The sequence below is a fragment of the Pan troglodytes genome, chromosome 6, assembly GCF_028858775.2.
Source record: "Pan troglodytes isolate AG18354 chromosome 6, NHGRI_mPanTro3-v2.0_pri, whole genome shotgun sequence".
Lineage (NCBI taxonomy): Eukaryota > Metazoa > Chordata > Mammalia > Primates > Hominidae > Pan > Pan troglodytes.
Window position 1 is genome coordinate 85,355,905 of NC_072404.2, and position 20,113 is coordinate 85,376,017.

The following is a 20,113-nucleotide window of genomic DNA, read 5'->3' on the forward strand; positions in this document are numbered from 1 at the left end:
AAACACTTCCAGAATCAGAATACAGAACAGTTTCATCACCCCAAAAAACTTTCTTGTGCTAATCCTTTATAGTCACATCCTTTCCTACCCCTAGTTCCTAAATGGAATCGTACAGTATGTAAACTTTTAAGATTGGCTGCTATGGTCTGAATCTTTGTGTGTCCTCCAAATTCATATGTTGAAATTCTAATCCACAAGTTGATGCTACTAGGAGGTGGAGCCTATGGGAGGTGATTAGTTCATAAAAGTGGAGCCCTCATGATTGGGATTAGTGCACTTATAAGAGACCGCAGAGAGCCTAGCCATGTGAGGACATGGAGAAGGTACTTTCAATGAACCACCAGACACCAACATCTGTTGACTTCTTGATCTTGAACTTGCCAGCTTCCTGAACTGTGAGAAATAAATTTCTGTTTTTTATCACCTACCCAGTTTATGGTATTTTGTTACTGCAGCCAGAAGGAACTAAGATGCTGGCATCTATCAGCATAAAGCCTGTGAGATTCATCGAAGTTGTTGGGTGTACTGATACCTGTTGTTCTTGTTTTCCTGAGTAGCATTCTGTTGTATGGATGCACCATAGTTTGTTTATTCATTCACCCATTGAAGGATATTTTAGTTGTCATTTTTTTGTCATCACAAATATTGCTACTATAACTATTTATGTACAGAATTTTGAGTAAATAGCAGTTTTTATTTCTCTAGAGGAAATACCCAGGAGAGGGATTGCATGGTTGGATGGTCATCGTATGTATACATTTTTATGAAACCTGTTTTCTCTAGTATCTGTACTATTTTGCATTCCACTAGGAAGGTATGAGGGTTTTAGTTGCTCTGCATCCCTGCTACCACTTAGTATTGTCAGTATTTATTTTTTTTCTGAGGTGGGGTCTCACTCTGTCACCCATACTGGAGGGCAGTGGTATGATCTTGGCTTGCTGCAGCTTCCACCTCCCAGGCTCAAGTGATGCTCCCACGTCAGCCTACTGAGTAGCTGGGACCACAACCATGCACCACCATCCCTCCCTAATTTTTTTTGTATTTTTTTTGGTAGAAACAGGGTTTTGCCATGTTTCCCAGTCTGTGTCAGTATTTTCTATTTTAGCCAGTCTAATAGATTTGAGTGATATTTCATGGTGGTTTTAATTTGCATTTCTTTAATGATTGAACAATGTTGAACAACTATTCATATGCTTATTTGCCACCATGTAAGTAACTGCAAGGGACCTGAATTTTGAGTTCTCCCTACTTAAACATAGCAAGTTAGTCTCCATGGTTTCATGGATATTGGCCCAAGACATGAAACTCCTGGGTTGGAGGCAAAAGGGGAGGACACAGGTCACAGGACATCAGCAGAACCAGCCTCATGTCCACGTGGACTACCTTTGCCCTGTAAGTTCCCTGTGGGCAATGACACAAGTAGGAAATCCAAGCTCAGGGAACTCAGCTCTCATAAGGGGTGGCAAACAAATGTTTCAAACCTTTGATATGAAGGGAGACGTTATATTTACTGTACTGGACAGTTAACAAATTGTCTTCTGCTGTGGAAGGAGCTATCATCTTTCTCTTGTAAGGATGTTCAATATACAAACATCTTTGACTGGACAGTATGTAGCAAAGGACTCTCATGGAAATGTGGGACACCGGTGTGTATAACTTCTTTGGTAAAGTGTCTGTTGAGATTTTTTGCTCATTTTTAAATTGGGTTGTTTGTTTTCTGACAGCTGAGTTTTGAGAGTTCTTTATACATTCTGGGTATGTAAGTTCTTTGCCAAATAGGTGATTTGCCATTATTTTCTCTCATTCTGTAGCTTGTCTTTTCTTTTTTTTTTTTTTTTTTTTTGAGGCAGAGTCTCGCTCTGTCATCCAGGCTGGAGTGCAACTTATCTCGGCTCACTGCAAGCTCTGCCTCCTGGGTTTATGCCATTCTCCTGCCTCAGCCTCTCGAGTAGCTGGGACTACAGGCGCCCACCACAATGCCCGGCTAATTTTTTGTATTTTTAGTAGAGACGGGGTTTCACCGTGTTAGCCAGGATGGTCTTGATCTCCTGACCTCTTGATCCACCCGCCTCAGCCTCCCAAAGTGCTGGGATTACAGGCGTGAGCCACCGCGCCCGGCCGTCTTTTCATTTTCTAAACAGTTATTCCCAGAGCAAAAGTGTTTTGTTGTGTTGCCAAGTTTGGTATACAGGTTCTGTGGGCTGTGGCTTTAATGTGAGTCCATTGTTGAGAGTTTTGTAGTGCTGTTTCCATCTGTTTTGTGTATGTGCTGATCTGATGAGACCTGCATAGTGGTCTCTCCGTTAGTTCCAATTTGGAAACCTTTGGTACTGAATAGCATCAGATCCATGCATATGCAGCCTAGGGGTAAGCCTAGAAATTGCTTTCTTGAGTTCTCCTCAGCAATTTTTCCCACACTTTTTGTTCCCAAAGGGCTCATATTTTCTTTCTTTTGTCCAGAAAACTGTGGATTTAGTTACTCCACTCTGCCATGTCCTTCCACCACTGCCTGCACATTTTAGAGATTGGGAAAAATCCATAGTTCTTCTGACTCAGAGTTTGGCTCCTGCACTCTCATTTCAGCCATAGCTGCAGACAAAGCACACGATTGCTGGGCACTGTGGCTCAAGAGAAGGGGGAGATGGTAAGTGGGGGATCCCCATATTCTCTCTGGCTGTTAAGAGTTTCTTTTCACATGCCTGGAGCCCGAACTAGAGGAGCTTTCTCTGTGCTGTGGGGCCCATTTCCAGGTTGGCTGGTGGTATTGAATGGGAGAAAGTGGTAATCTGTTAGATGGCTGGGTGATACTTTCAATTCTGGTCTTCCCCACTACTCCATTTTGCTTTTCAGAATCCTCAAAAGTAGTGCACATTGCGTACTGTCAGGTTTGATAGCTGGTGACTTTCCATCTGGACTCGGTAGCTTCGAGTTTTAAAAATCCATCATGATTTGACTTCCCACCTAACTTCTTTAGTTTACCTTCTGTCTATACTACATCATTCATATTTTACATTTGCCTTCCTGCTTCTGAGCTTTTTGTGAAAGGCATTCTTCCTGTCCAGAATATCCTTCCTCTTTCTGTCATCTTTCCAAGACACTTTCAACACAAGGCTCTTTAAGGTCTATCACCAGCATCCCCAAGTGGTCCCTCTGTACTCCCTAGGTCAGAATTTGTATGTGCGTTACTCCCCAACAGTTTTCTAACACTTTCTCTTTTTCCGTGTTTTTCAGTCTGCGTGTACTTTTGGTTATGAGCTTCATGAGGGCAAGGACGTGTTCTATCAGTTGCATCACCAGTGCCATCTAGCTCAGTTCTCTGCACACAGTTGGCACTTAGTAAATGTTTGAGTTAAATTAATGAGATCTCCAAGATATAGGGCCTAATTTTATCTGCACATGTGAGTCTCTTGAATGAATGCTGTAGAGTGCTGCTTTTTTACTGTGCTTGTTTGGCAGTTTGTTATTGTGGAGAAGAATGAGGACCATGTGGTTTCAGTTTGAAAGGAAATTGTTGCGTAGCGATTTACCATGCAGCTGTGAGACTATGAACAAATGAGTTTAAATATTATACAGTAGAAAAGAAAATTGACTTTGGAAATTATGGTATTATTTCAATTTTTTTCTCTTCTCTTCTTTCTGGACAAGGCCTTGCTCTGTCACCCAGGCTGGAGTGCAGTGGTGTGATCATAGCTCACTGCAGCCTGCACCTCCTAGAGAGGCGATCCTCCTGTCTTAGCCTCCCGAGTAGCTGGGACTACAGGCATACACCATCACACCTTGCTAGTTTTTGTATTTTTTTGTAGAGATGGGGTCTTGCTGTGTTTCCCAGGCTGGTCCTGAACTCCTAACCTCAAGTGATCCTCCCACCTTGGCCTCCCAAAGTGGCACGAGCCACTGTGCCCATACTGGGTTTGTTTGTTTTTATTTACAGTAGCCATCCTAATGGGTATGAAGTGATATCTCATTGTGGTTTTGATTTGCATTTCTGTGATGATTAGTGATGTTGAGCATTTTTTCACATGTTTGTTGGCTGTTGGTATATCTTTGGAGAATTGTCTATTGAAGTCCTTTCCCATTTGTTAACCGGATTATTATTATTATTTTTTTGTTATTGACTTGTAGGAGTTCCTTTATATTCTGGATATTAACCCTTTATTAGATATGTGGTTTGCAGATATGTTCTCTCATTCTGTGTGTTGTTCCTTTTTACTCTGTCAGTTGGTTCCTGTGTTGTGCAGACGTTTTAAATCTTGATGTAATTAATGTATTTGTCTGATTTCGCTTTTGTTGCCTGTGCTTTTGGTGTCATGTCCTAGAAGTCATTGCAAAATCCAGTGTCGGGAAGCTTTTCCCCTAAGTTTTCTAGTTTCCAGCCTTTACATTTAGGTATTTAATCCAATGTTAGCCCTTTCTTAATGGGTTCTGTGTATTTTCGGCAGGGAATAAGTCTTTAATATGACTGTTTCAGGAATTTACCATAGTTAACTTTTCCTTTTTCCTTCTTCCTTCCTCCTCTCTTTCCCTCCGTCATTCCCTCCCTCCTTCATTCCCTTCTTCCCTCTCTTACAGCTTGAAGATAATGGAATCACTCACTTTTTGTTCATAATTGGTAAGATTTTAGTTAGTAGAATGATAATTCCTTTTCAACAGCACTTTCTTGTTTGTTCATTGGTTAGCAGGAAGAAGATGAGCCTTAAGTCTGAACACTGAGGAATTCATGTGCATCAGTCAGACCTCCTGTGCAAGAAAGGATGTGGTTACTACGGCAACCCTGCCTGGCAGGGTTTCTGCTCCAAGTGCTGGAGGGAAGAGTACCACAAAGCCAGGCAGAAGGAGATTCAGGAGGACTGGGAGCTGGCGGAGCGGTAAAAGGACTTAACTAGGGGTAGTTGAACAGTGATGTGACTGGATACATACTTCTGTCACCGTCCAGATACATTTTTTTAAATTTCTGCTTTGACCTATCAGCAAGTCAGTTTAAAATTAAGGAAAAGGATGTTTTCTCCTCTTCTTCTCAGTCAACCTTTAATGAACAGCTTTCAATAGTTTCTTCATTTTGTGTATATCTTAACTTCTGATTATATTCTTTGGGTTGTGTTAGTTCTCAAATTTAGACAATAAGCTCCTTGGAATGGAAGAGTGGAGATAGGCATATTTCCCGGTGAAGATTAAATGAGCTAATAAATATGATGTACCCAGTGCAGGGCTTGCAAATGGCACTCATCAAGCATTATTTCCCTTGTTCTTTTAATATATTCAGCGTGGCATGTAGCTCAGTGATAAAACACAGTAGTAGAAATCTGTTGACTTGTATACATAGTCCTTGCATTATAGAAATTTAACTTTTCCTTAAAAATTAGGTTAGTCAAAGGCAGTTTATATTATCTGGAAATACAGTGATGTTAAAAATTAAATAATGAGCCAGGCGCAGTGGCTCATGCCTGTAATCCTAGCACTTTGGGAGGATCACCTGAAGTCAGGAGTTTGAGACCAGCCTGACCAACATGGTGAAACCCCATCTCTACTAAAAATATTTAAAAAGTTAGCCAGGCGTGGTGGTGCGCACTTGTTATCTCAGCTACTCAGGAGACTGAGGCAGGAGAATTGCTTGAACCCAGGTGTCGGAGGTTGCAGTGAGCCGAGATCGTGCCACTGCACTCCAGCCTGGGTGACAGGGTGAGACTCTGTCTCAAAAAAAAAAAAAAAATTAAATGATGGGATGGCTAGTGAGCATAGGAACTAATAAAATGCCATGAATAATGTTAATTCTTTGCCAGAGCATTTTGGAAATTCTAAAACTGCTTCAACAGAAGAAAGTCAAATGGAATTCTGCCAACTCTTCTTGCTAGTTTTTTTGTTTTTTTCATCCAGTCAGCCAATATTTGTTGAGTGACTATTTTGCTGGCATCTGTGGTGAACTCAGAGAATTAGAAATTACACACTGCTTTCAGTGACTGTGGTCAATCAAAGAGAAAATTTTAGCCCAGAACATGAATGATCTCCTCAGGGTTTCCACTGCATGCCTGATGCTGTCAGTAGCAGATCCTGTTTCAAAAACAGAGTAGAGGGCACTAGGCACCAACTGCCTCAGCTTCCTCCCCTTGCCACATAAAAATGTACTAATACCTTTATATTAACTTCTTGTCTGTCCCAGAGAAAGAGGTGTCCTGATTCCATCCTCAGACTTAGCACCTCCACCTGTGATTTTTGTTTCTATTTCTTACTGCTTTTAATTGTGACCCTGCTAAATCTCTTGGAAAGCTTGTAAAAGCAGTGATTGCTGGACCTTACTCTTAGAGTCTCTGATTTTAGTAATTTGGGAGTAAGACTAGAGAATCTGCATTTCTAACAAGTTGCCTGGTGATGCTGCTGCTGCTGTCTGGGGAATCACACTTGGAGAACCACTGTCTTATAGATAGTGCTTGAGTTTTTTGTTTTGTTTTGTTTTGAGACAGGGTCTTGCTCTGTCACCCCAGCTGGAGTATAGTGGTGCAGTCTCAACTCACTGCATCCTCTGCTTCCTTGGCTCAAGTGATCCTCTTGCTTCAGCCTCCCAAGTAGCTAGGACTACAGGAGCATGCCATCATGCCCAGCTAATTTTTGTATTTTATGTAGAGACAGGGTTTCACCATGTTGCCTAGGCTGGTCTCAAACTCCTGAGCTCAAGTGATTCGGCCGCCTTGGCCTCCCAGCGTGCTGGGATTACGGGCGTGAGCCCCCGCACCCGGCCTGTGTTTGTTATTTATTACAGATGGTTCACATGCAGCTAATCCGAAGCCAAATTTATTGCTTTTATTTATTATTCTCCCCATTCTGAACATTTTCCTCCTAACCCTTCTCGTGAGTCAGTTAATGGCATCATTCTTTACCAAGTTAGCTAAAAAACCTTGGTTTCACTCTTGATTTCTCTTTAACCTCCCTTGGCACCTACAATTTGACCAAGTTCTGTTTGTTCCAACTTAGAAAAGTCTTTTGAATTTTACCTTTTCTACTCCTCTTTTCCAGGTATTTATTTTCTTTTACTTAAACCTTTATAATATACTCTTAATTCCTGTCCATGTCTCTGGTTTCTCTATCCTTCAAGTTGTTCTTACAGCTACCTGCATGATCTTTCTAAAGCACAGATCTGACAACAATAACTTCTTGGATTTACAGTCTTTCTTGCTTCCCCACCGCATGATGAAATCCAGAATAGGCTTAGCAATGGGCTTAGCAATCAAGATTCCCTACCCTCTGGTGCCTTCCTGTGTAGCCAGCATCACAGTTCATCACACGCCAGTGCTCTGGCTACATTCAGCTTGTTGTGAAGCAAACCACAGGCTTGCACATTCGTAGTTCCTTCTTCCTGGAATGTCCTTTCACTTAGAATCCTAATCATCCTTATCAGTCAGGCATGGTGGTGTGTGCCTGTAGTCCCAATAACTTGGGAGGCTGAGGGATGAGAATTGCTTGAACTTGGGAGGCAGAGGTTGTAGTGAGCTGAGATCGTGCCATTACACTCCAGGCTGGGTGATGGAGTGACACACTGTCTCAAAAAAAAAAAAAAACAGAAACAAAAAAAGGATCCTGTTTGTCCTTTAAGACTCACCCCAAACAGCACCGTTGTAAAGCCTCATCAGACTCCTCCAGCAGATTGCGTTGTTCTTTTCTGTGTTCTCACAGCACTCAATTTTTACTCTCTGATGTAGCAGCTGTCCCATTATATAGCAGTTGTTTACTTACCTTTTTGTTTGTTCCAACCTTGAGCTTGTTAGGGAAAAGGACTAGACTTTCTTTATTTCACTGAGCTTGTTGGGGAAAAGGACTAGACTTGGTTTCTTTCATGTAATCCTAGAGCAGTTGCTGAATGAGCATGAGAAGATCCCATTTGAAATCTGTAGTGCATGAAGAGCAGTCCATCCTGTAGCTATGTGAGACCTCAGACTGATTTTGCATATTCAGTCTCTAGTTCTAAAATCTTTAGATCCTCCTGAATAAATGGAGTAATAACCTTCAGATACAGAGAAATCTTGGAGAATATCTAGATCATTCTAATCCTCTCTTGAATTGCAGACTCCAGCGGGAGGAAGAGGCCTTTGCCAGCAGTCAGAGCAGCCAAGGGGCCCAATCCCTCACATTCTCCAAGTTTGAAGAAAAGAAAACCAACGAGAAGACCCACAAGGTTACTACAGTGAAGAAATCTTCAGTGTGTCTTCCAGGGTCGGATCAAAGAAGGGTAATGTTCTGATACTCTTTTTTTTCTTCTCTGCCTGAGTGAGACACAGAGTAGATCCAAAATGCTTATAGGCTCAGCTTTGTAATTTCTGTCAACTTTTTGAGAACATCAGCTCAGATTTGAGACTGAAATTGGGTTTGAGGGTCAGACAATATATGAAACCCATACTCTCTTTGGTCAAAAGACATTGTGTTTTAGAGAAATTTGTTTACTCTGTAGGAGGAGTCAAGAGAATTGAAATAGGTAGTTTTGTTTATGAAATTCATGCCTATCCAAGTGACTGTCTCTTTGGATGTTTTGTTTTTTGTGCCTTTATTTGTGGATCTTGGTTTGTTCTGTGGCATAATACCCTCACTGTTCATAGCTTGTCAGAAATGGTGATTTCTAGGCTTGAAAGTCATCTGAGAGAGAGATTTTTTGCCCGAGAGCTTATTTGAGAGACAGCTTGTGTCTTGGGGAAGTATATTGAGAGCATATAGGAAAAAGCCCACGTTGGGCTCTTGGGGGAATGAAAGTGAGCCATAGTAGCTATTTTCCAGTGCATGGATTTGTATGTAGGTGATCATATTCACCCGGCTTCTTAAAGTGCCATATAACCAGCAAGAAGATTGTCACGTAAGTCACAGGTGTTCTACAATTGAGCAGACAAGCCAGTTGAAATGGCCCAACATGAAGCAAGAAAGAATCTTTGTCGTTAGGCCTTGGTCTCTGAAAATTTATGTTGGTACTCAGAGTTATGCAGTCAATGTGAAATAATGAGGGAGACTGGGAACCGACACTGATGCTGTCAGAAGACCTGTTTTCTGGGAGCCCCCTCTCTTGCTCCCCAGTTCCTAACCTGGGGTAATTGTAATGAGTTCTCCCCTGGAGGCAGGGGAATGAATAATAAGACAGTGTTACCCCTTAAGACCCTTGCCAATCTTCTAGGTTTTGTGACTTTTGCTGTTTCCTTTTGTTTTATTATAAGGAAATAAAAGGAAATATTGCTTACCAAAAACACACTTCTCCCTAAGACATGGATAGCAGATGCGGTGGCTCATGCCTATAATCTCAGCACTTTGGGAGGCCACGATGAATGGATCACCTGAGCTTGGGAGTTTGAGACCAGCCTGGGCAACATGGTGAAACCCCATGTCTACAAAAAATACAAAAATTATCCGGGCACACCTGCATGATTACATGATTAATTTGGTTGTTTCTTGGTTGGCTGCCAGTTGTAGCTATTTTGTCTCTACTAAAAAGGGGAAAAAAATTAGCACCTGCCAGAGATTAAATAAGTATGTATTCGGCTCATGATTTATTTATTAGGAGGTGAAATTTCCAAGTGGTTAGTAAGGTGACTTTGGAGTCACTCCTGGTTTGAGTCCTAGCTTTGTCATTTACCACCTTTGTGACCCTGGGCGGACTAACAACTCCAAGTCTTGTCCACACTGAGGGACAGTAATACCTATCAGAGATATGTGATGAGGATTCAATGAGTTGACATATGTAAAGAGCTTAGCATAGTGCCCGACACACATGTTAGATCTCCAGTAAGTGTTAGCTTTTTTAAAATGCAAGTTATTCTTCTGATAGAATAATCTTGCAGGGAGCTCAAGGCCATTTATTATTAAGATCCTTCATTTCTATTTAGCTTAAAGTCTGTTTCTTGATGATACGTAGTGAAATGGTAAGTATTTATAACAGATGAAATAGTAAAAAAATTATAAAATTATCAGCTCTAATAGCCTCATTTTGCAGATGACAATATGCCAGTCCATAAATGTTAACTGATTTACCCAAGGTTGCACAATGAGTTTGTGTATGAGAACTCAGGTCTCCTAACTCTTGGGTCAATATTTTTCCATTATATTCCTTTATTCAATGTGTATACTTCAGAAACCCAGGTTATTTAATGTGTATAATAAATAGTAAATAAATATATATATATAATTAAGTTTCTGTTACTTAAGTACGTAATTGTCATTTATATTCACTGACTCCCCTTGGTGATTTTAAAAACCTATGTCCCAAAAGCCTCTGTACAGTGTGCATGATACTATGGAAAGAAGATTTACAATTTAGTGCAGAGTCTGTACTTTAAAAAGAAACAATTCTGGAGCTGGGTGCAGTGGCTTCTACCTACCTGTAATCCCAGCTACTTGGAAGACTAAGGTAGAAGGGTTACATGAGCCTAGGAGTTAGTGGCTCCAGTGAGCTGTGATTGTGCCATTGTATTCCAGCCTGGGCAGCAGAGTGAGACACCATCTCTAAAAAAATTAATTAATTAAAAAAAGAAACAATCCAAGTGACTTTTATTTAAAAAATATGTATGCAGAACGGTTTTTACCTTTGTTCTTGTTTCCCCCCGCCCCCCATCTTTTCGAATGGTAGATTTGTACTTTCTATTTTTTGTTCTTTAGTTGCTTTTTGTCAGTAGAAAGCTTTTTGGGGATAAAGACCTTAAAGTATTTAAAAATTTATGTTAGAAAAGAAGATTCCATTATGTCTTTGTTTCACAGATCACTTAATATAACTTAGCCAGGTAAGTTTTGCATTTCACACTGATTACTTGTTTGGCCATTGTGTTTGGATAAGGTTAGCCTAAGTGCAGTTTTAATATATTGGATCTAGACTAGAAACAGACTTTTTGGATTCTGTATTCTTTATCTTCTTTAGTCCATGATGCCCTTGCTCTTGGTATTTTACTTGTTTCTATTAGTAGCATAAAGGAAAGCTTTTACGCCATACATAGCAGCTTGGAAGCAGACAAAATACAAATAAACTTCTATGGAATTTGAAGACTATTTTCACATTCTTTTAGAGTTGGATACGCCTTCAGAGAAAGTAAATCTTGACTGTAAAGACTCAGTTAAAGTGTTTTAGTCTCCACAGTCTGGGTGAGTGAGGAAGTCATAGTGGTTGGCCAAGCTGAGATACATGCTTATACATTCCAAAGTGCCCTTTTCTTTCAGAACTCCTGTAATCTTGTCATCACAAGTAGAATCTTGTGTACCTCTTTCACAAATGGATCTGAAGACAGTAATCCTACAAAGCATATCTTTTCTTTTTTAGAGTTAAAATACCAATACCACCCAGACCTTAGACTCTAAACACTTTATTCATTAAAGTGAACCAGGGCTTCTTAGAGAAATGACTGATTCTGGGGCTGGGGCAGGGAAAAAAAGGCCCCTTCAATATTTCGGGGACATTTCAGAAGATCTAGAAGCCAGCTTGGAGGGGTTTCCACTGGCCAAGTCTGGGATAATTTGAGTGTCAAAATAAATAAGGACAATAAGGCCGGGCACAGTGGCTCACAACTGTCATCCCAGCACTTTGGGAGGCCGAGGTGGGCAGATCACCTAAGGTCGGGAGTTCGAGGCCAGCCTGGCCAACATGGCGCAACCCCGTCCCTACTAAAAATACCAAATTAGTCAGGTGTGGAGGTACGTGCCTGTAATCCCAGCTACTTGGGAGGCAGAGTCAGGAGAATCGCTTGAACCCGGGAGGTGGAGGTTGCAGTGAGCTGAGATTGTGCCACTGCACTCCAGCCTGGGCAACAAAGTGAGACTCCGTCTTAAAAAAAATAAAGTGAAGAAATCAATAAATAAGGACAATAAATGAAGTATAACTGATTGAACAAAATCATAATCCATGTGTTAATTTAACTAGTAAAATAGAGAAATACGGCCGGCACAGGGGCTCATGCCTGTAATCCTAGCACTTTGGGAGGCCGAGGCAGGCGTATCACCTTAGGTTGGGAGTTCGAGACCAGCCTGACCAACATGGAGAAACCCGTCTCTACTAAAAAAATACAAAATTAGCTGGGCGTGGTGGCACATGCCTGCAATCCCAGCTACTGGGAGTCTGAGGCAGGAGACTCGCTTGAACCCGGGATGCAGAGGTTGGGGTGAGCCGAGATCATGCCATTGCACTCCAGCTGGGGCAACGAGCAAGACTCCGTCTCAAAAATAAAAAAAAAAAATAATAATAAAATAGAGAGGTTATAGTCATGTTAGTAGTAAAAATTGATTCAGGTAAAGTTTATCTGGGTGCTAAATCTGGGATGAGGGGAGCGAGTTTCCTAGGAAACAAGTTATGAACATGATCTCAAATTCACTGCCTATGAATTATTTATGTATTTATTTATTTATTTTTTTTCCTTTTTTTGTGGAGACGGGAGGTGGGTCTTGCTATGTTGCCCAGGCTGGTCTTGAACTCCTGGCCTCAAGTGATCCCACCACTGCAGCCTCAAAGTGCTGGGATTACAGGCGTGAGCCACCATGCCCAGCCAGATTATTCATTAATTATAAACGGAGAAATGGTAACTATAAAATGGGGATGTATGAGGCAAGGATAGATGTTATGTGCTTCCAGACATGACACTTTGAGAACACAACATCATTTATGAAATATCTAAGCCGAAAATTTTTAACAACCTGAATCCAGTCATGAGGACACCCAATCTAAATGACATTCAACAAGATACCTGGCCTGTGTTCTTCAGAAATGTCATGCCGAGAGAAACAAAGGCTGGGAAAATTGTGAACTGCTCGTTGTGAACAATTGAGAAAATTGGAATATGGATTTTCAATTGAGTAAAAGTATTCTATCAATGTAAATTTTCCTGAATTTGGTAACTATCCTGTAAGGTACATAAAACAATGGCTTAATCCCTTTGCATTGCTACAGAAGAATACCTGAGGCTGGGTCACTTACAAAGGAAAGAGGTTCATTTGGCTCATGGTTCTGCAGGCTGTGGAAGAAGCATGGAGACGGCCAGGTGCAGAGGCTCATGCCCCTAATCCCAACAGTTTGGGAGGCCAAGACGGGCAGATAACTTGAGGCCAGGAGTTGGAGACCAGCCTGGCCAACATGGCAAAACCTTGTCTCTGTTGAAAATACAAAAATTGGCCAGGCATAGTGGCCCATGCCTGTAATCCCAGCTACTTGGGAGGCTGAGGCAGGAGTATCACTTGAACCTGGTTGCAGTGAGCCGAGATTGCGCCGGTGTACTCCCGCCTGGGCTGCAGAGTGTGAGACTCCTTCTCCAAAAAAAAAAAAAAAAAAAAAAAAAAAGAGAGAGAGAGAGAGAAAGATTGGGCAATGGAAGGCTTGATAATCATGGTCTACTTGCTATTCCTGAAATACAAGCTTTGTTTCTGTATTAAAAAAAAACATAAAGTGCAGCCCGGTCCAGTGGCTCATGCTTGTAATCCCAGCATTTTGGAGACTGAGGCAGGAGGATTGCTTGATCCCAAGAGTTCAAGACCAGCCTGGGTAACAGTGAGATCCCATCTCTTAAAAATAATAATAGTAATTAGCCCGGCTAGTGCCTGTAGCCCCATCTATTCTGGAGGCTGAGGTCGGAGGATCATTTGAGCCTGGGAGGTTGAGGCTGCAGTGAGCTGCGATCATGCCACTGTACTCCAGCCTGGGTGACAGAGCGAGACCCTGATTAAAACAAAAACAAAAACAAAAAAAAAAACGCAAGGTGACTTTAAGTTGAAGAGCAAGCACTTGCCATTTGAGCCCTAGGCAAAACTATAAACTGTAATGTGGGTGAGGTTGTTCTTTTCCCTATTTCCTTCTTCTTCACTTCTTTCACCTTACACACTGAATCCCTATTGGCTGTTCAAACATAACTCACCTCCTCCCTGTGTACCAAACACCTGAACTGTCTCTCACTTTCCCCTCTCTAATCCAAACTTCTGGCCTCTTAGTAGGGGTTGATTTTTAGCAAGCTTAGAGAAAAACAACAAAGTGTTGATTTTAGTAACTTGTATGATCGTAAGTAGCTAATAGAATTAATCTTCATTTACATTTTAAAAGGAGTTTTTTTTCTTTTTTAAGCAAAAGTGTCTCTTTGGAAAAGTATGTGTGGGAGGGAAGCATGTTATAAGCAAAGCAATAAAGGAAATGAGTAGGGTTTTCCTGTCTTTGACTGGTGTACAGACCTCTAAAGTCAGAGGGATTGGTGTTATTCTAAGAGTCTTCAGTCCTCTCTTTGGCTTACTGAGGTAGTTGTAGCATAGTCAACAGCTCAGGCTTTGGATTTAAGTGCACAGACCTGGGTTCAAATTCCAGTCTTTATAAGTGACTGCCACATTATTCAAGTTACTTAACATATTCAAGCCCCAGCTTCCTCATTTGTAAATATCATAAGTGTACTACCTGATAGACTTGTGAGGATTATACAAAATAGCATTGTAAAAGTACCTAGTGCATAATAGGCATTACCTATATGTAAGTTTATACTACCATTATTATTTTGTCAGATGGAATATGTATTATGTTTTTATTGGGTCGAGTGTTCTATCAATGTCAGGTAGGTCAAGTTGGTTGATGACATCATTCAAGTTTTCTGTCTTTACTGACTTTTTAAAAATCACCTGTCAATTACTAAGCGAGGAGTATTGAAATCTCCAAATATCATTGTGAATTTGTTTCTCCTTTCAGTTCTATCAAATTTTGTTTTATGTGTTTTGAAGCAGTGTTATTAGTATATACAAATTTAGGATTGCTGGGTTTTCTTGAAGAATTAACCCCTTTTTTATGATGAGATACCTCTCTGTGTTCTTGATAATATGGTCCATGTTCTTAAGTTTACTTTGTCTAACATTGGTATAACCACTTAAGCTCTATTTCATTGTTTCAGAGTATCCTCTTCCTTTCATTAGTTTTTAACATATTTGTATCTTTATATTTAAAGTAAATTTCTTACAGACAACATGAAGTGAGGTCTTGTTTTTTAATCTAATCTGATAATCTCTGACATTTAATCAGACTGTTTATAGCACTTATATTTAATGTGATTTTTGATAAGGGAAGTTTTACCCCTGTCATCTTGCTTTTTGTGTTTATCTCATCTTGTTTTAGTTCCATTTCTCCTCTTTTCTTGCCTTCTTTATGACCACACCTTTATCTCCACTATCAGCTTGTTAGCTACACCTCTTTGTTCTGTTTGGTTTTGTTTGGTTTTTGTTACTGGTTGTTCTGGGGTTTACAGAACACATCTTTAACTTACCTTCAAATAATATTTATACCACTTTACAGAAAAAAATTTTTTAAATAATAGTATTATACGACTTTACATATAAGAATCTTAAACAAGATTCTTAAACAAGATTCTTATATTTCTTCCTCCTGTCCTTTGTGCTGTGGTTCTACATGTTACTTGGTGGTTCTTTCTCTCATCTTGGGTAGTTTCCTCATATGCATGTGCAGTACTCAGCCACAATCAAGGGAACCCTCTGCAGATACCTGGAGCTTTTTCTGTGTAGCCTTCTCCCCTCCGTAGTGTTTGCATGATATTTTGCCATGCAAATTCTGGTCACATCGGCCTCCCTGAACTCCAAATGCTGTCTCCTCAATTCAGCAAGTCAGCTAGGCTCTGTTTGAGTGGCCTCTCCCTGTGCCATGACTTTAAAACTCTCCCAGCAGTGAGCTGGGACACTCTAGGACAGACTGTATTTGTTTCCCTTCTTTCAGGAGTTAATCTGCTGTTTGCTTGTCATCCAATGTCTGAAAACCTTTTGTTCATATATTTGTCTGACCTTTCAGTTGTTAAGATAGTAGGGTAAACCTGATGCCATCAGAGTATTCCATCATGACTAGAAGCGGAATTATCAGACAGAGAAGGATTTTTGATAGAGAATTTTTTCCTAATCATACAGATGTCAGCACAATCTTTGGTTTTTTATTTACATAAAAAAATTTTAGAAAAGATGTTGCCCTTTTTGTTTTGAATTAGATTGTACCTGATTTATTTATGTGCTTAAAAAAATAGGTAGTATATCCAAATGACTCAAACGTAACAGGTATGGTTAGAAGTTTCCTTTCTACTTTGTCTCTCGCCCATCTAGTTCCTAAGTACCATTGCTATTGTTCCCCTACTTTTTTTTTTTTTTTTGAGACAGAGTCTCACTCTGTCGCCCAGGCTGGAGTGCAGTGGCACGATCTCGGCTCACTGCAAGCTCTGCCTCCTGGGTTCACGCAGTGGCTCCTGCCTCAGCCTCCCGAGTAGCTGGGACCACAGGTGCCTGTCACGACACCCAGCTAATTTTTTGTATGTTTAATACAGACGGGGTTTCACCGTGTTAGCCTGGATGGTCTTGATCTCCTGACCTCGTGATCCGCCCGCCTCGGCCTCCCAGTGTGCTGCGATTACAGGCGTGAGCCACCGCGCCCGGCCTATTGCTCCCCTACTTTCACAGAACTTTTGTTATTAGTTTCTTATGTATCCTTCTGTGCTTTTATTCTAATTTATAAACACATATATTCTTACCCCGCTACCCCCTGTTTTATATAAAACACAGCACAGTGTACATCTCTTACTTTTTTTTTTTTTTTTTTTTTTTTTTTGAGACCAGGTCTCACTCTGTCACCCAGGCTGGAGTGCAGTCAGACTCCTGGGCTCAAGTGATCCTTCTGCCTCAGCCCCTCCAAATAGCTGGCACTATAGGTATGCACTACCATGCCTGGCTAATATTTTTACTTTTTGTAGAGAGAGCATCTCACTATGTTGCTAATTTATGTTTTTGCTTCCAATACATTTATGAGCTCTTTCCATACATATCAGTACACAAGAAGCATACTTTTTAATTTTAAAACCCTATGGCATTTTATTTTATGGATTAAAGGATAATTTATTTAGTCCATCAGTGATGGCCAGTTATTTCCAGTCTTTTGCTATTACAAGTAATGCTAAAATGTACATATTTCATTTGGTACATGTAAAATTTTATTAGTAGAAAATTTTGGAGAAATAGAAATGTTAGGCCAGGCGCAGTAACTCACACCTGTAATCCCAGCACTTTAGGAGGCTGAGGCAAGCGGATCACCTGAGGTCAGGAGTTCAAGACCAGCCTGACCAACATGGAGAAACCCCTTCTCTATTAAATATACACAGTTAGCCAGGCGTGGTGGCACATGCCTGTAGTCCCAGCTACTTGGTAGGCTGAGGCAGGAGAATTGCTTGATCCCAGGAGGTGGAGGTTGTTAACCGAGATCGCGCCATTGCACTCCAGCATAGGCAACAAGAGTGAAACTCCGTCTCAAAAAAAAAAAAGTCCTGAAGATAAAAGATTATAAGGAGTTACTCTGAGAGCCAGACGCGGTGTTTCGTACCTGTAATTCCAGCATTTTGGGAGGCCGAGGTGGCGGATCACCTGAGGTCAGGCATTCGAGACCAGCCTGACCAACATGGCGAAACCCCGTCTCTACTAAAAATACAAAAAATAGCTGAGCATGATGGCACACATCTGTAGTCCCAGCTACTTGGGAGGCTGAGGCAGGAGAATCGCTTGAACCCAAGAGGTGGAGGTTGCAGTGACCCGACATCACACCACTGCACTCTAGCCTGGCGACAGAGTGAGACTGCATCTCAAAAAAAGAAAAAAAAAAATACAAAAATTAGCTGGGTGTGGTGGCACTCACATGTAATTGCAACTAGTTGGAGACTGAGCCAGGAGAATCGCTTGAACCTAGGAGGCAGAGGTTGCAGTGAGCTGAGGTCTTGCCACTGCACTCCGGCCTGGGCAACAGAGCAGTACTCTGTCTCAAAAAAAAAAAAAAAAAATCAAATAAAACATACCTTTTTAAAAAATTATTTTTAGGAAATCATTGGGATATGGGGAACTTAAATTCCTTATAAACATTAGAGAGCATAGTTCAAAATCAGGAGGCTTAGAATGTGGTCAAAGACCAAGTGGTAGTTCATACTTTCTGAAAGCACTTACTGCCTATTACAACATCCTTACCTCTCTTGTGTAAATGTCCCATTTTCCTTTCAGTGTGTTTATCTGAAGAGGGGAAAGAATTGTCTGCCCAGCCGGTGGGATAGTGTAGTGCATGTTTCCCTTGTCTCTTCATTGTATGCTTTGTCGTGTTCATCATGCTATTAATACTTTGGATTCATTCTTTCACTTTGATCAGTATGACTCACCAACGAAATGGTGGGTAAATAATTGTGAGTCTCCACATAAACACATTAACCTTTGCCTTTTTGTCAAGTAAAATGGGATTTGGAAAGGTTGTCTAACATTTATAAGTCATCTAACATTTCAGTGCTTCTATTGATTGTTATTCTATTTGTTGACTGGTTTTATACACTCCAGCAGTCTTTGAGAAGCCTAGTGGTGCCATTTCAGTGTTCATGATTGAAGATATAGATCAAAGCATGGTAGATTTTGGCAAAGAAAATATTAATAGAACAACTTTTATTTCAGTAGGAATATCTTTTAGATAATGTAGTTTCGTCTACTCATACTTCCTACTTGTAAAACAGATTTAGTTTACTTTAAGGAAAGTTGTCCAATCATTCAAACATAAAATGATTTAAATTCAAGTTTAACCTTGATGAAACATAATTTAAATAACCTTAGGTAAGATACTTAAAGTAATTCCACGCATGGATCTTTTATGTCATGAAACTTTCTATGTTTAATTTTCCCAGCAGAAATTCAGGAAGCAAAAGCCAGTCCTTCCATAAACCGGCGAACCAGCATTGAAACGGATAGAGTGTCTAAGGAGTTCATAGAATTTCTCAAGACCTTCCACAAGACAGGCCAAGAAATCTATAAACAGACCAAGCTGTTTTTGGAGGGGATGCATTACAAAAGGGTAGGTTGAGAATAACCACATAGAAACAAAAAGCTTTGGTTTGAGAAAAGGTCTTAGGGATAGTATAGTGCAACCTTGTCATTTTATACCGGAGAAAATCAAGACCAAGAGATGTTAAATTACTTACATAAGAAAAGCCTCTGAATCAAGCTAAAACCCAACTCTGAGGCTAGTACTTTTCCACTGCAACTCAGTGGTGTTTGGATCATCTTTGTGTGGAAATTCTGACCTTGAAGCCACTTGAATTATGTGCTTTTAGTAACAGGCCTTTTTGACTTGTGACCTTGTAAATAGTATAAACTGCCATAGTAGACCTTTAACTCTGTGCAACCATTGTTAGGCCAGTGGCAGTAATTTTAAGGGTTGTTGTTGTTGAATTCTGTTTTGTTCTTTGTATTTTGATTTTGAATTTTTTCATTCAGTTAGAGAAAGGACAGAATTTAGACAATGAAAGGGACTTCAGCAACTATGGAGTTTCAGTCCCTTTATTTTATAGATGAGGAAGTTGAGAGCCAAAGAGGATAAGTGACTTGTCCAAGGTTACACAGCTAGATTTTGCCAATGTCAAGTAGTTGTGACTTCCACACCTGTTTCTTTTATCCATAATTTCTGACCCATAATTTCAGTGGCAATAATTCATAAGACTGCCTGTAAAGGAATTCATTTTGTAAATAGGGATTAATTCTGTTGTAACATTCTATAACCATTAAACTCAGAATTAGCTCCAAAAGTTCCTTCTATGCAGTAAGGAAGTCTTAGAAAGAAAAAGGAAATTAGAAAAGCAGCAGGGGTGTTTAACTGTTTAGCTGTATTCTAGCTGGGGTCAGCAATCACTAGGCTAATAAGCAGTGGACTTGTGTTGAAATAATTTTTAGATACTGAATTCAGTTTGTAAAGGAGAAAAGCTTGCTTTCTTGCCCTTCAGAAATGTAATTAGACTGTGTAAGTAAGTAGCTGTCTTTCTCTAGGTATTTTTTCTCTCTAGAGTAAAACATTTGGAGTTAAAACAAGTGAGCTGTTATTGATTTCTTTTTAAGTTAGGAACCATGATAGATATCTTTAATATGGAAAAATTCAGAGTTTATGTGACATACGTCTTTCATTTTTATCAGAACTAAAAACTGAGGTTTTGTACTTATTCTTGAGCCCACATGAAATGTTGATGGGATAGCTATACTAACTTAGAATATGTATATTGTAGTACTTAAGCATATATGCTGTATAATAATATGTTTTAGAAAATTGCTCAACTTGGATTTGATGTTTTTCTTTTGCTCAGAAGTGTGATGTGTTCTT

At 40.2% G+C, this 20,113-nt stretch overlaps 1 protein-coding gene across 6 annotated transcripts in view; it reads left to right on the plus strand.

The window, feature by feature from the left end:
- LOC134810458 (uncharacterized) overlaps positions 1–20,113 on the plus strand; it is a 106,410-nt gene that overhangs the window by 32,847 nt on the left and 53,450 nt on the right. For 4 of the 6 annotated variants that reach the window (XM_063814563.1, XM_063814562.1, XM_063814564.1 and 1 more), the window contains 3 exons: positions 4,677–4,865; positions 8,053–8,215; positions 18,651–18,817. The gene's annotated coding sequence lies outside the window, so the exon portion shown is untranslated. Of the gene's footprint in view, positions 1–2,460; positions 2,645–4,676; positions 4,866–8,052; positions 8,216–18,650; positions 18,818–20,113 lie in introns of those variants that run through there. The other 2 variants (XM_063814565.1, XM_063814568.1) reach the window with 2 other exon arrangements.